Here is a 16,639-nt window from a genome sequence, read left to right as displayed (position 1 = left end):
GACCAACTAATTTTCTAGCGACAAAAAAGAGCAGCAATATGCTAAGAAATGGCCGGTGTTGAAGATATAGGCGATTTAACCCGCGCCCCACTGGGGGGGGGGGGGCTATTTATAGCCCCCCTCCCGTTTTTCTGCAATAACTTCCAAACAGCTTGACGGAGCGACGCCAAACTTTCAGTACCTTCGGCTGCATCAATTTGACACCTTGTGTCAAAATTTGAACTTCGTAGCTACCATAAGTCGGCCGGAAATGACGTCAGAGTGACGTCATGTTCGTCCGATTTCGACGCAAAACATTGAACCACGGCAATCGCTCCCAAGAGCTCAGCTTTTAAGCTAGATCCAATTTCTTTGCATAAAAGGACTCAGAATTGACCGCGCTATCAAACTGCTATCTCGGATTTTCAAAATTTTGAAAATTTCGAAAATTTTATATAATAATATTCAAAATTTATATTTTTATATTTTTTTCAAAAAGTTTTTGACTTTTCGAAAAAACCGGAATATATGTGACAGAACGCATGATTATGACTAACTCTAGCAAGTTTTAGCTAAATATCTTCGAAAATGGCCAAGTTATACACATTATTGCAAAAAAATCACAATTATTAATTTTTCAAATCAAATTTTCAGTACGTATTTGACATCGTACACCAATATAAATGACACCATCGTGTTCCTGAGCTCAAACTGCATCCAATAGACACCTTTTTTATTGAAAAATTTTTACTTCAAAATTTGACCTTTTTTGACCTGAAAGTGACCTGACCTAAGCTAAATTCGACTCAAAATGACCTCGAATGACACAGACGACATCAAATTCGAAATCTATGGCCTAAATGGACCATAAAACATGTATCACGTGACCGACGCATGATATAATATTTTCGTGACCTGTGATGACCTGACCCTGACCTGAAAATCAAAGTACAAGTTTGGTACCCTCAAGGTATCTAGAGCATCTGTTCACGAGTGTGGAAACCAAAAATGAGCCTGATCTGACTTGTAAGACGGCGGCCAGAGCCGAAAATGTGTACAAGCCAAAATGCTAATAATTTTTACTTTGACCTGACCTGTGACGTCATCGGTGACCTCGAGGTCAATGAAATTAGGTTTCGCTCGACAGTTTTTCCGGGGCTATCAGACGCCGTTTGAATTTTGACGATCGGCCCAGTAGTTTCGGAGTTAGGAGGGGGGGGGGCTATGAATAGCCCCCCCCCCAGTAGGGCGTGTTATACACAGACCCCAGTGGGGCGCGGGTTAAAAACCCTCTGCAGTAGCAGAAAAGCAACGTAGAAACGCATCGAGCTTATATTTTTACTATAAGTAAATCACTTTTCAGTATGTTTTCAGAGAACGTATTGATATGAATAATAACTTTATTACAATATTTTTATTATTTGTAACTTTATTTCAAAATTATATTTTCAAAAATGGCAAGTGTTGGCAAGAAGCTTGGAAGCGATTGTGGCGCACCACGCCATTATTGTCTTGAGGCCCCCTTATGATGTCATCAAAAGTGGAGTGACATGGGCCCATGGGCGGCGCCACCGGGGGGGACGGGGGGGGGACAGTAGAGCACTTCATGGGCCGGATAAATCCGTTATCCACGGATAAATCCGTGGACCGGATAGGATTGGATCCCAAATTTGGAAAAATAGAACGGATCTGGGCGGGCCGGATTTGGGAATTGAATGTTGAACACGGATCAGAACGGATAAAATTGTAGCATTCAATATTCATGTTAAGAATTAGGTAACTTAACTTGTTAGGCACTGCAGCAGAAGTATTAATTGATTTACATGAGATTTATAAGCATACCTTTGTGAGCCATGATAGTCTGTAAGGTATATGGCAGCACCAACCAAATTTTTAAATATAGATGGTCACAACATAAAATCTGCAGACTCACACATGTTCCTAACCGAGGAAGCAAGAACAACCGCCATGGCATCATATCCACCATGGCTCGCTGGTTCCTGAATAAGATACGAATCATGTAAAAAAATGTGTTAATAACTCACTTGTCCTGAGAACAGTCCCCATATAATATGTATAAAAACGATAATGCGTTCTCGAATTTTTCAATCTTCCAGACAGCAATAAACACTGCGCAAGGTTAGAAACACATGCGCAATAACAGATGCTTTTAACCAGCTGAATAAAACGCTGCAAAAAAAAGTTTTAAACTTGGTGCAATGCCTCGTGGATGATCTTTTTTAGAAATAAAAACGATCCAAGACGATATTAAATTCTGATGTATCAACATTTTCAGTGTAAATGACGCCAAAAAATATTTTCTGATCAGAAATTCAACTTAAAGGGTAAACGAATCAATATTACGTCATCAGCTCGCCTATTTCATAAAGAGAGAGCGGATCTTAAAAAAATCAATCCTTGCTTGCTTTTTTGCGCCACTATCGTCAATTTTGTCTGTGTATTGTGTTGTGTCGTCTCAGTCTTGTTGATACGACAAAATGGACGCCGGTGAAAACAGGGCGCCGGAGGGCATATTAGTCACGTGACATTTGGAGCTTCTCCCCTTTCGTGGGCCTTCTGCATGCTAAACGTCACGTGTAAATTTTACGAACCTTGATCAAATCGCCCCAGGCGCCCTGTTTTCACCGTCGTCCGACAAAATGCCGGTTTAACTTATCTTCCTTTCATTTTAGGACCAAAGTCAGGCTCAAGGCTATTTAATACCTACCTTTTCAGCTGGGTTTTCAGTGTCAAATTCTTTGTAGAGTGTGTCAGACCACATTCCAAGGCTAGTTTCCAAACAATGTGTTTTGAGGTGTTTTGATTCTGCCTTTTCCCATATAGAATGTTGCCAATGTCATGAAACTTTATTTATTCATTGTATTATACTTATTATTACCTACCATTTGACTTACTAACTGATTGTGGTTTTGCTATATGAATAAGTACTCTTCCTTTTATAGACCACAGTAGATTCTTAACAATTCTAATGATAGCCAACCTTGTGAAATGCTGAGGTCCATGTCAATGTGTTACCCCTATCCTTAGCAATGCAGCTTTTACCACAAAATGTATTTTGCAGTGGCTAAGATTGCTGTTATTACAATTTGATAGCTTCCTAGTGTCCAACGTTTGGATCTTATGGCGATATGCTGATAGTCTCACAACCGGTTTGTAATGAAACGGATTATTATGGATATTTTTTGGATGTATGGCTGAGATACGGGCCATGGGCGGGCCGGATTTTGAAATTCAAAGAAACACGGATAATGGGCGGATCTGGATATGACTTGCCGGATATGGGCCGGGCCGGATCCTGAAAAGCCTATCCGTGAAGTGCTCTAGGGGACAGGTCCCCCGCTATCGAAAGTTAGGGGGGTACAGTACCCCCCTATCGGCGAGGCCCGTTCAATAGTTGATAATATGCATTATAGAGCTATCCGTCGCATTTAATGCATCGTTGGTTAATCAAGGCAGGTTCTGAATAAAGATTGCTGTTGGGATGCATCGCAGGGGGTCCTGGCCATCTGCAAAAGGTGTGGAGCTGTGATGCCTGTAGTTATAAGGTGATCGGCAGGGCCTCGGGGATCGTGCCCCCTTTTTGGGGCGCCAGGCAGGGTTATTACTTATTACCTCCCCACCCCACTGCCAGACCCCATTGCCGATAAAACCAAGTTCACTGAAATTCCATAGATTTCCGTTACTATATGAAAATTTCCATTCCTAATTAGTCAAATTCAAGCATGGCAGTTCTACCACAGGAACCATTTGAAATCTATGCCATTTAACCCCAGCACTTGTGGGGAGAAGTGTTCTGATAGATCACAGGCAGGACCAAAAAAGCACGCAGTAGCCCAAGACCTTATAATTGGATATAGCATCGGCTCCCTCTCGTCAAGGGGTTCGATAGCACTCGTTTTTTTTTCTCTGCAAAACTAGGTTCGGTCGGCGGCCGAACGGCTGGGGGTCTAATCGAGCCCCCATCCCTCCCCTTCTTACGTCAGCGGCTGTGAAAATGCCATTACCAGCTGTTGAAACATGGCAATTGCTTTTGCGTGAGTGCACGAAAGGGTTTTAGGTCCGTGATACGTGAAAGGTTCTATGTACATGAAAATTGAGATACACCAGCTTATCAAATTGTGCTCACTGTGGTGCGCTCGGTTTTACCTTGACTAGTCTTTGAATTCTGGGGTGAAACAGACCAGTCAAGAAACCTGTTCCATAAGGAGAGCCACTAATGCTAAAGAGATGTGGGATGAGGTTTCCAGAGACCTTCATTACCTCCCAAAGGGGGTGCCCCGCCATATGCCAATCCCTGCTGTAGTTGTTACGATTGGAGGGTGAATATGAGAACGATGCAGGTCGTGCCAGCTCGATCATGACGAACACAATGGTGCCGACATCACAGCTCTACTGCCATTTTTGACGAAGTTAATCAACAAGCACCGGAATCCTACCCTGGGGCATTTCACCTGCAGAGGTCGCCGGAGCTGAGACCCTTTCACTCAATTTTTTTCAACGGTGCATGCGCCCGTTTTTCCCGCGAAGCTCTTGGCAAGTAAAATCCATCAGAAAGTGTGATCAAATAACGGCTGGTGACCTTCCATGACTTAGCATGGCCTTTTGAGTGACCACCGATGACATGACCACTGACGGCTAGCCATTAGCTGCACCCTGCCCGTTGCATATGGATCAGGTGGTGATGTCATGATTCTGAAATTATATTGCAGTTTTGGCGCACTTGTCAGAGCAGAAGACATTCCCACTTTTCCTCCATGACTATATGATGGTGAAGCCCTGAAGCTGACCAGACGTAAGATCGAAAATTTGAAAGTACGAAACGTAAGAATAGCTGGCACTGCTACTCATACCTAAGCAATTCGCAGCTTGTAGGAAACCAGCTTTGAGTTGGCAAGACTGCAAATTTTGATTTAGAGGCAAGGATGTCAAGAAGGTGATCGATCTTAGGTGTCCTAGGATAAGTTTGGAAACGGGATGCACCATTCGATGTGTTTTGGGCTTTGCCAAGTTTCGCGGCGTTACGTGCCTCGTTTTTTTTTTGCATACACGATCAGTATCTACTTTTTGGATTTTCGATTTTCGGTCCCCGTCCCCCCCTATCGAAAACCCGTGGCGCCGCCCCTGCATGGGCCTGCTTTTACCTAAATCAAGCAAGACTGTTTAGCGAACAATATTGTCGTAAAAGACACTTATGAGACAGCTAACATTGTTTGAGGCACGTCAGGGCGCTAGTGACGATGCTATCAGTAGCAATTAGCGACTGTGTTAATTATGAAGGTGGAAGATGGAGAGCTAATGGAATACGACACACGATATGGCACGCCAGGTGACTGGGTTCTGGAAAAGACAGACACGTTTAGCTGACTTCCGGTGTATTTTTCAAAACCAGTTGCATATAGGTGTTGGACTTATACCTACTCACACGCCTTGTAGTGCATATGCAATAATGGACGCAAGACATATGCTATTTATTTCACCCGTGCAGTGCCGCGGAGTGAAATAGTTAAATACCACTTTCTTTGAAACATGTTCTTTTTTCCTGCTCTACGCGAGTTTGATTGAAACTCAGACGCTAAAATTTTATCTGCATATCACCAGTCTTGTGGATAAGTGAATAGAGCTCAACCCAAATTTTATGCAATATCCGCACGCGTGTGGCACTCCGAGCAGTTCGCACTTTTCATCACCTCGTATATCTGGTCACGCGTGTGCAGCGGGCCGCATTTAACACCGCTCGTCAGAATATAATACGATAAAAGCCGCCGCTGGCTGCCGGCCGCGGCCGCTGGTGTTGGGATTTTACGGTCGGCCTGTCGGGGGGAGCTCGGTGATTCGGGGGCTGCCCGCGGCTCGGCAGGCTGCTCGCTGTTCCACAGGTTCTGCTGCTGCAGAGGTGTCGATGTGAGGGTGTCGGCTGGATGGGTGTCCGGGGACTGGTTAGTGGCCGCAGCTGGGGAGCGAGGTAAAAGCGCGCCACTCGTCAGATTCTGTCTGGGTGCTCAGTGACGGGAGTGAAATGACCGCCGTAAACCGCCAATGGCAGAGGGGTGGCTGAATATTCAGAGGGAGATGCTGAAATATGTGCGGAGGTGCGCTCGTGAAATCCTTCAAAGGAATGAAGCTCTGCTAGAACACTCGTAATGCATTTCAATGCATTTCGTACCATATGCTAGGTATGCAATAATGCATGCTAGATATACAGATTATGAAATTAAAATAAACCATATGTAAGACGCCCTTTTTATGCCAATCACATTTATCATCATTATTATTCAAATATTTGAAAATGTAGTGCATGAGCTGACGATATTTTGGCCTTGAGTTTAATTTATTTTAAAGTTGTTTGACAAAGATAAATTTATTATTATCAGGTCGTCTTCATGTTAGACGCAGGTCACATCTTTCACACAAGATTAACCATTTATCCATCGCCTGGCCTCCACCGTGCCCCAACCTCGTTAGACTATCACTCGCTGACGCTGAAAGGCTTTCTGTTGGAGGAAGCCACACGCTGGCATCAGGTCAGCGCCAACCCACCGAGAGAGCGCCTGGGAGAGCGGGAGCGCGCTGCCAGCGAGGAGCGCTCCATTGTCGGTGCTCGCGGACCTCCATCAGACAATGAATGCAGCTGAAGGCACGACAAAGCCCTTTCAGTCGCTCCCGCAGTGTAGTACCTGATTCGACCTCGCTGAACGAACCACTGGCCGCGCGTTATAGCGTTCTCAGTCGGGCTATTTGCATGTAGATCTGGCAAAAATGCCAGGGTGTAGCGGCGGCCGACTCCCGTCTCAAATGACCACTCTGTATGCAGCTGTTCCCGGTTTCATAGGCTGCGGCTATTATATGTCTCAAATGTTGTATGAAACACGCTATATGGCGCATCACGCGTGGCGGCGGACAGGGCCGCCGGCAGAGGAAGACGGAGGGGGCAGGGGCTGCCAGCTCTGTCCCGTTCGGGCGTCCCGGAAAACCCCAGCAGGGGCGGCGGATTCGGGGGGGCAGGGGGGGCAGCTGCCCCCCCTGGCAAACTCGTGGGGGGGCAAAAGTATCTTTTTGCCCCCCCCCCATAATTTGTGACAAAGCTTAGACAAGAAACCATGTACCTGATTATTCTGTTCGATCATCTGAAGATGTAACCAGATGCCCATAACTTTATCATACGTTGCCTTTCTTAAATGGCAAGCGTTCACGTTCAATTGAAGTTTTCCTCTCTTCAACCTAGTTTTGGAGGCTTTATAAGCGTCAACGTGACGCAGCGGAAACCCAGGCCTTCAGTGACCGCTTCAGGAGCGACGGATACGGGGTGGCAGAGGAGGCATCGTTCCCTAAGAAACTTTTGGAGGAGGGGCAAACGTATATTCTTGCCCCTCCATATTGTGCCCTAAACATGAGGAAAATTTCCATAACCTGATATTGCAGCTATGCGCTCCTACAGTTTGTCCAACGGTGCCTTTTGAATATGTGTAAATGCTAACCATTTCCGCTTTATATCATTTTGTTTTTGCTTTTCAGATTCGATTTATAGATGTGTGCAAGAGACGCAACTCATACCTTCAGTGGTCGTTTGCCTCTATTTTGTACCTACATAAATGCCAAATCGCAAGCGAGCGGAGACGGAATGGCTAGCCATTCGCTTGCGGGTAGTTAGGACTGATGAGCGCTCATAATAAGCCACTCCCCTGATTTCTTCGAGCGCAACAGTTTCCAGCGCATAAAATGGTAAACGCCGAGGTCGTACACATTGACGACATTGACCAATGCACGGTATGGTATGACACCCAAAGGCCAGTCATCAGGGATCTGCTTTGGGCATTCGGAGGCTTGTGTGGGGCCAGTGTAAAAACTGGATGTTCACAGTTCAGTATCCGCTTTATTTCAGTTTTCACTATTAAAAAGTAAAAATTAGTGTTGGAAACTTTTGAGGGTTAGGGCACTGATCATTAGTGGGCCCCCCTCTGTCTAAAGGCTGACTATAGAATAAAGAGCATCAAACACGAACAGTAGCGGCGGAACACCTTCAATTAAGGGCCTGCCGACTTTTGGTCCCATTCTTTCCATGCAACGCCCATAGTGCTAGCGTTTAAATGCCAAAATCAAAGGGGGGCACGGTGCCCCGGTGCCCTCCCCGTTCCGCCGCCTATGAACACGAAAGCGAAATCTGAGGCATTTTGGAAAAATGAGTATTGCCCCGCAGCGTCCGATAACTACCACCTTCCGGTGGGTCAAGCCAACGGGGCCCAAGGCTATAATGGCACTTTTATAACGATAGCACTAACCTTGTCTCACTTTTTGTTGGAGTCTGTTCCGAATGGTTTCGGCGACAGACTGGCTGCACTGAGGTATGTGCAACTTTAATAAAAGCCACCTGAGGCACCCTGACACCAGGCTGAATCTGGGTTGGAAATGCTCTTGCAGATATCACTAGCCGCTGATTCTCGAGTGCCTGAATCGGTAGATGTCGTGGCAAAATTTGGTGTGATAATTTGGACCTTACCGCAGTCAGCGCACCCTAAAAGAAACGCCCTACCCAGAGCTTCTGGATTCTCGTTTCAGTCCACCGTTCCTTCACCCCAGCCCACCGCCACGCTCCCTCACCTCAGCCCTCCGTTCCCAGCTTGACGAGCATTTGGGCCTTAGTTAAGCCTTGCTGTAGGCTAACTGTATAAACCCATCGAGACAGCCCGTCTCGGTGGGCTTAGTTGGCGAGCTACTGCCTTGGGGAGGGTTTCTGACGGATCGCTGTCCCAATAGGTTTAGATGCGACCGACTGTCTCTGAATGTTTGAGCGGTCTCCTCCCCCTGTGAGCTAGTTGATATCTGTCTCAAAAATACTTTTTAAAGGAAGGTTAAACGGAAATCGAACGTAAAATGAACAGAGGAAATGCTAACGAGTTACCTCATTGAAGGAAAGCGCTCGCCTACTTCAAAAGGTTTGGAACCGTTCTTCAACATCTAATATGCGATCGGGTTATGGCACAACTTTTCCCATTGAAACTTTTTTCTAATACAGCAATACGAAAAGCGTTACATCGTCCACTGGCGAATCCAGGGAGCGGGCATTTAAAGCAAATATTTACTCTCCCTCCCCTGGCCCCTGCATCGCCCGAAATAGACAAAGCGTACCTTATGTTTCCTAATAATAACACTTTTATCAGGATTTTTTTTAAATTTTTTGCTTTATACTGTTCAGCAGTAGATCCGTAAGGAATCGGAATCCGAGGAGTTTTTGGATTTGGAACACTTTTTCGGGGGGTATGTCCCCTACAGTGTCGGAAACGTCTTTCTGGATCCGCCTATGACATCATCTCGACTGGGATCTTGCCCCCCCACGCCAAAATCGAATCCGCCGCCACTGAACCCCAGAGACGTTGACGGGGATCCGGGGTGTAGGGAGAGTAGTAGCGAGAACAGTGGGGTGGGACTATTGGTTGAATGAGTGAGAAAAAGGAGGCGTTCATTCATATACCCGGGAAATTAATTGGTTTCAAGAATGCTGCATCAGCTGCATGATAAATAATAGGAATGAATTGCTAGTCCATAAATGCGTGATCAATTTTCTAGTGAGTTTCGTCGATTTCGGTGATTCTGTTTCTGCACTCATCGCAAACAAAAGTAATATGAATGAAACTCGGATTGCAACAAACATGACAGTTGTCATAGTTCAGTGCCAGTGCAATGCCAAGGAGTGGCCAACCGTAGCGGCTGGTATGCTGTGCCGCCGTACACCCTGCCCGGCCCGACTCGGAGTGGACCCGCGAGGCAGGTCGGGACTGCGGCCGCGGACCACCTGGCCCAGTGTCTGACCGGGCGAGCGAGCGGGTCGTGAAGTGTGACCGTGTCACGGTGCAGCACAGTCTCACGATACAGCCGAAACGACCCATTGTGTGTGGTCAACAGGGGATTGAACTGGATAAAGCAACAGACGGCAAGTGACGACGAATCACTCAGCGCTTTTGATGAAGGTAGGTGTCATATATTCTACCGAAGGAACGCACTTTAGAGTAAGTCATAATAAATGCGCGAATTGAAAATTGTATGCTTTTTTCCTTTACTGCACTTCTGTAAATTGTCATTTAGCTGCTTCGTTTATTTGTATTTATTTATTCTTTTCTATTGGATACCTAGTACATGATATCGTGCGGTATCTACAATGCCAGTTTCAATATATCACTTCCCATCTTGACCCCACCCTCCACTCCCTCTCCTCGTACCTCCAACCCTTTGCTGGCCAGCCTGCCTGCCTCCATCTGCCGTCTCTGTTGGCGGGCCGTGTAGCGTGACCAGAGACGGGTCCCAGCGGAGACATCCGTCCCACCCCGCTCTCCGGAGACCGCCATCGATTGCAACTTGCACCGGCCGCCTAATCCCCTGCAACACATCCCCGGCTACACAAAAGCTCTCGGGCCGGCGGCGAGCACAGCCTTGTCTGAGCCGATGAGGGATCGGCTCTTGAGCCGAATCCCCCTGTGGAAGTTGCGCTCTGCGCTCAGCTCTCCGCTGGCAGCGCGATCGATGGATGGGCGGTGGAAAATCGGCCGACGTGCCCGTGGACAAGCCGATGGGAGATGTTTAGGTTTGTGTGTCGCTTTTATCGTGAGACAAGGGAGTGACTGCTGTTTTTTTTTTAAGCAGTTAGCATGTGTTACATGGCCTCATGCAAGGCTTAAAGTTTTCTCTTACTAAATCATTAACACAATGCCAATTATCTATCAAAATTAAGTTGCATATATTTGCAGTTTCAACCGCCGTGGCACAGACCCTGCTCCCTGCTGCATGATTGCCGGTCAATGTAGATAACTCGTAGGTAAAGAGTCCTGTCCGTCCAGTCATCAAGAATCTCATACTTTAGCTCTGCTGCAGGCTGACCCGAGAAATGGTTGTCCTTTCTTACCTCTTGCTCGGTCATCACTCGTTGTGACATCTTACGACGTTCGTCGGCGGGAACTTCCGCGGGATTGCATCAGGCATCACTTCATAAAACTGGCACGTGACACGAGTAACTGATTTTCACACGACCAACACATTGTGACGGGGCGTAAAATATTTAAGACACTCAATGTTGCGAAAAATGCTTTGCAGAAATCCTGAAGTAGGTAAATCTGAAAACTTGTTTTGTCAAAGCATATGTGCTAAACCGGCAGGGCAAGGTAAGGCTAGGGAATGAAACAGTCGTGATTATGCACTTTACGAGTATGTGTTTGTTTTAATGTTAGTTTATGCGCCGGTGCCAAAACTATGCGCAGTCTGGAATTAATTCTGGGACAGAGTTGATCAGCGCAATTAATTACTGAGAGCTTAATTAAATGGCAAAGTTATCAATGTCGATAACTCGCCTGAAATTCTGATTGCAGTTTTCAATCAGTCATGCAAATGCAATGGAAACGTTCTATAACACTAATAGCTATTCGATATTGCATATATGCAACGCTTAATTTTGCCGTTATGTTATGACAAGAATATCATTTTAATATAATTGCGAAATGCACGTAATCACGCAAAACATTTTTGCCCGGTTCAGACATCAACTCATTCACCTTCTTGAAAATGCCCGCACCGCTTTTCCTCATAGTTACCGCACCACTGCAAAAACACTCTTCTCCAAAAGTTTCTCACTCACCTCATCAACTCGACCTTTCACTGGGCTCGTGTCCTGGATCTCGCCCTCTCCCACTGCCGCTGGCTATCTGTCCCCCTCCTCTCCTCTCTCCCCCGTGCGGTCACCTGGCACTCGGGTCACGCTGGCTCTATTGACGGGTGTTGTCTTAAATTTCTGGTGACGAACCGTCCCGATTGGATCGCGCCGCGGCTCCCGAATACCAATCGGTAGACGTGTCGGGATGGGCGCCGGACGGTGACACAGACGGACTCTCCCTGAGGGGGAGGAGCAGAACGGCAGGCGAATGAAACAGGAGTGCGAGAAATGGAAATGGAAGTTGATGGATGAGATTAAATGCTGCTACATATTGATAAAATATGTTATTATTTGTGTTTGGTTTGATGTTATAAGATGCAACATTAACATGCACATGCATATCCATTGTCATTTGCCTGAAAAAGTTGCGCATAAAAATATTTCGCTTATTATTCGGACCACAAAAGGACAATGTGACATATCCCTAGTCACTAGAGCTTTGGCGTTCATGTTACTTTTAAGCTGTGCTGACGCCGTTAAAAATCCCTTTTCAGGGCACAATTGGTAGCCCAACAATGATGTTAGTCTTGCCACTTGTAGGCTATTCCTCGATCTTGGATATTTACAGTGGTACCGATGGTGCTAGAAAACCACCCCACACATGGCTCAGTGGCCTGACATATGCTGGAAGGCTTGCGCGTTTGTCCGTACATCATTACTCCTATCAGTATCTATGGTCCTTCCTTTCTTTGCGAAGCTACTGCAGAAAGCAACGTCCGGCATATTGGCCGAGGGCCAGGCTTCCGGGCATTGTCCGGCCGACCATAGATCACATTATTTACGATCCCGGCCAGCCTATATTGGATGCACACCGATGGAATATTAATGATTGAATTTGGCCCCGGCCGCTGGCCCGGCGGAAGCTTTACGGCCTCCGGGAGGCTCGGTAACCACAGCCGTCCGGGGATATAACTACCTACACCAGAGAAGACTGAGCATAACTGTACCAGATAGATCACAACCGTCCGTATAACTACACCAGAGAAGGAGCCATAACTGCACCAGTTGGACCAAAGATGGTTATAACTAAGCCAGGGATCCTCAGTTGTCAGGAGTATGACTACCTACGTCAGGGGAGCGCGTAGTGAGAAAAGTGCCAATAGATAATTCCTGGAGGGCCATTTTTGTTGAACGTTCAACGCCTTCGCAGGCACTGTAGCGGGCATTTATGAGCAAACATTACTTATAGAGAAGATAAAAGTGGTCCGAACAATAACAGTCTGATGCCATACTTTCACCGAAAAACAGCAGAACCTATCGAACGTTATAAACAACGCCAGAAGATACTCCTGGGCGGTAAGACAATCAGTGATGACCAAACCGGAAATTGAATGCCTTGATCACCACAAAACACACCACTATGGTAAAAAGAGGGTTCGACCGCGAGTATATCTCTTCGCATCATTGCTCTTCTTTGCAACCCCGTGGGCTTTCCGCTACGAGGTCTCAGCGTGGTTTTAACTACTCTTTGGGCAAAATTGTTTTAGTTTAACGGCTTATAAGTTATACCTGATGTTGAAATTAATAATTTTTGACCATCTGACCCATCTCTCAATTCTTGTGAAAAACAGCATAGCAGTGAATCATGCTGCTTCTTTGTTCATTGATTGTAGGTAAATACTTTACGTCTTTATAATTATTGTCATTGCAACCACTCATTTTCTCCAATAGCTGCCAGTCTCGACTAATTGCGGGATTGCCTATCCCACGCGCCGCCGTCCTTGACCGCCGGCTGCGGCGACCTTCAGGTATAGAGTCGTGTCGCGGTGATGTCGTCAGCCAACGAAGGTCTCCAATGGCCCGGAGTGTGCGCCGGGCGGGGGGCCGGGGGACCGGGGCGGGGCGGGGTGGGGCGCGCAGGGGGTTGACCCCGCCGTCGGCGCCACACGCCGCGTCCCAGCCACGTGCCGCCGAGCTGAGCTGCAGCTCCGCTGCGGCAGGGTCAACGGTCGACAGGGGCTGCCCCCGACTCCACCCAGCGATGGCCGGACCACATCCAAAATGGAGGACGGCAGGGCGTGCAGAAAAAGTCACTGATGCAACGGCACTGGCTGCAATGGCGCTGATATGTAATAACGTAGAGCTGAGACGTTCAATGGTGGTGATTATTGTATGCCCTTAAACATAGAAAGAATATATGACTAACTTTTGTTTTGCCCTTCTAACAAAGTCAGGATATCGCTCACACCTGATTTTCTGCTCGCAGTTGCTCGTTTATTGAGTGCAATGCATACTTGTATGCTATGTACTGTATGCTGCATACCTACGTCTACATAAAAGAGTAGGCAATGGGAATCGAATAAGAATAGAATGAGCCGATAAATGGAAGTGGAGAAGTTCCAAATCTTGTCGTACTTCCATTGAACGAATCTATACTCCTTCATGTGCTCACTGTCATGTTCATTGCTGCTTGGTATGTCTATTGTGCATTGTAATAAAAACACACACAAAAAGTTTCCCAATTGGCTGTGCTTTAATGCACATTGCATACACTCCCAAGAGGCATTTCACATATTTTGCTTTTTTCCTTATTTGCCATCCAGTGTTTGGGACGATCAAGTATTTGGCTAAACGTTCTTAATTATTCGAGCCGTAAAAGTGATAAGCGTAAAAGTGAATTTGCTATTTTGTGACATCTATGCGTCAATATAAGAAAGCGAATGCAAGCTCACCAACTTGTGTTTTATTCCAATAGACCTTGGTATATCGTGGCTGAACGATGCATGCAACTCAGACTTCATCCCCTGGGAAAACTAGAACCTAATTCGCTCTAGGTCGCCAGGCTCGGGACATCACATCTTCCCGGCTGATTTCTACTCCCAGACGCTCCTCTCCCGTTCACTCTCTACCGGATCCCCGTCCACGGGGCTCTGTGTCCACAGGGATTCCTGTCGCCGTGTTGTGAGCTGACCACGTCAGAAAAAGCCGCTCACAGCGCCGCCAATCCGGTTTGGCGCAGCGGTAGGGCCTCCGGCTGCCAGCTTATGTCGAGAGCGGGTCGTCCCAGCCCGGAGACGGTTCCTGACGTCTGATTGGCACCGCGACGCGATACCGGGACACGCACCGCGGCACGCACCGCGGACGCACCGCGAGCGCAGCACGGCAGGCACAGTGCCATCGAGTCACAAGTCAGGGAAGCGACACGGCAGACGCCGATCGGCGGGCCGACATCTGTTCGGGGGGTGAGCGGTGGGGCGGGAGAGATTTGCTCCCGCACACAGCGGTATCTTGAGTGAGGATGAAGGAACATGTGTGCTAGCGAAAATGTGGGGAAAGATATTTGCGAAACTTCGCATAAAACCCTCATTATAAACATGACGATGCGATGAATTTTAATGATGTATGAGAGATACTCTCTGAGAGATCCTCTCTCGTACGCTACCGAAATCATTTTACGCCACGCTTTGTGATCGAAAGTCGGTTTTATTAGCGGCGACAATAATCGTAAACCGTTTTACATCGATACTTGGCCTGTTTTACAGGATCATTAAAGTCTTGGTTCAGAGCGTTTGCGTTAACTTCAAAAGAAGTGCTGTATTCTATCGGTAATAAAGTGAGATGCACCAAGGGAGCAATATGGAGAATTCTTTTCACCCTATTCGGAATTTATTCGATCGCGGTAAAACAGTTGTAACTCTGAATACGGATAAGGCAGACGCTTTGAATCAAATGGGAAAAATATTGGAGCTTTATCTTCCGCTGACAGTTCTGACTTCTGCAACACAAGCAATTTGAATGAAGTAACTAGTGTAGCTAAGCGTCGGACAAGTGATGGTGAGCATATATACTCAGCGGTCATTTTGAACATTCTAATTCTAAATCCGTGACTTAGGTTTGACACGGATGTCGCATAATACGCATACAGCTTACAAAAGACAGACGGCTCAAGCCCTCGCAAATTAATGAAACAAGGATAGAAGGAATTCCTCAGAAACGCTTTCACATTTTACTCGCAGAGGTTTACAGGTGGCGGGACGCGAGCGACAAAAGTCCAGCCCTTCAGCCAGGCTGTCGCAGACCTTGGCTGCGACTCGGCAGCGTACTTACGAGCCATGCTGCACCTCTTGGCAGGCGCGTGCCGCATATGTTCCCGTATTTATTACCGTGCCAAGTGGCTATGGAATCAAGCGACCCCAACCGTTTGGCACACTTTTTTTTGTTTTCTCACAGTGTGGAAACGGGTACAAGGTACACATAGGTGGGCACGATCCGTTCCTCCGTTCCTCCGTTCCGGAACGCCGTTACAATTTTTAGGAACGGAGGAACGGACTCGTTACATTTTAAAAAGGGTAACGGACCAAGTAACTTCCGTTACATTGGTTTTTCGTTCCTCCGTTACAAGTTAACAGTTTAGTCCGTTCATTCGTTCCTCCGTTACTTTTCGTTGCCCGAGCGGGTTGATCTTTCAGCTAACCCACAGACATTAATGCAGCAGCGGAATAGTGGATTATTGAGCAGCCCTGACTTGAAGACGGAAGATGGCCTCAGTGTACAGTGTACTGGCCTTCCGCAATGAGCCGGCGTTGCAGTATGTGTTCGCAAAGTTCAACACGGGCGTCCCTTCAAGCGCCTCAGTAGAGCGCATGTTCTCAATGGGAAAAGATGTGCTACGTGCAAAAAGGGCTACCCTCTCAGAAAGTGGCAGCGGAACATCTTCAATTAAGGGAGAGGGGGGGGGGGGGCACTGCCGACTTTTTGTCCCATTCTTTCCATGCAACGCACATAGGGCTAATGTTAAAATGCCAAAATCAAAGGTGCGCCGGTGCCCCCCCCCCCGTTCCGCCGCCTATGCTCTCAGATGCCAACCTGGAACGTCTAGTGTTCGTGAAGTGCAACCGGCATCTGGCAGGGAACAAGTGATGCGCATCAGTACCACCAGACGTTTCAAGGTTTAGTGTCCAATCAGTGCCCACTGTCTTGGTAGATTTGGTGGGCATTCCGCTTTCT

This window comes from Amphibalanus amphitrite, unplaced genomic scaffold (genome assembly GCF_019059575.1).
Source record: "Amphibalanus amphitrite isolate SeventyFive unplaced genomic scaffold, NRLGWU_Aamphi_draft 000778F_arrow, whole genome shotgun sequence".
Classification (NCBI taxonomy): Eukaryota; Metazoa; Arthropoda; class Thecostraca; order Balanomorpha; family Balanidae; genus Amphibalanus; species Amphibalanus amphitrite.
The sequence above is the reverse complement of the archived record's forward strand: the minus strand, read 5'-3'. Positions refer to the sequence as shown.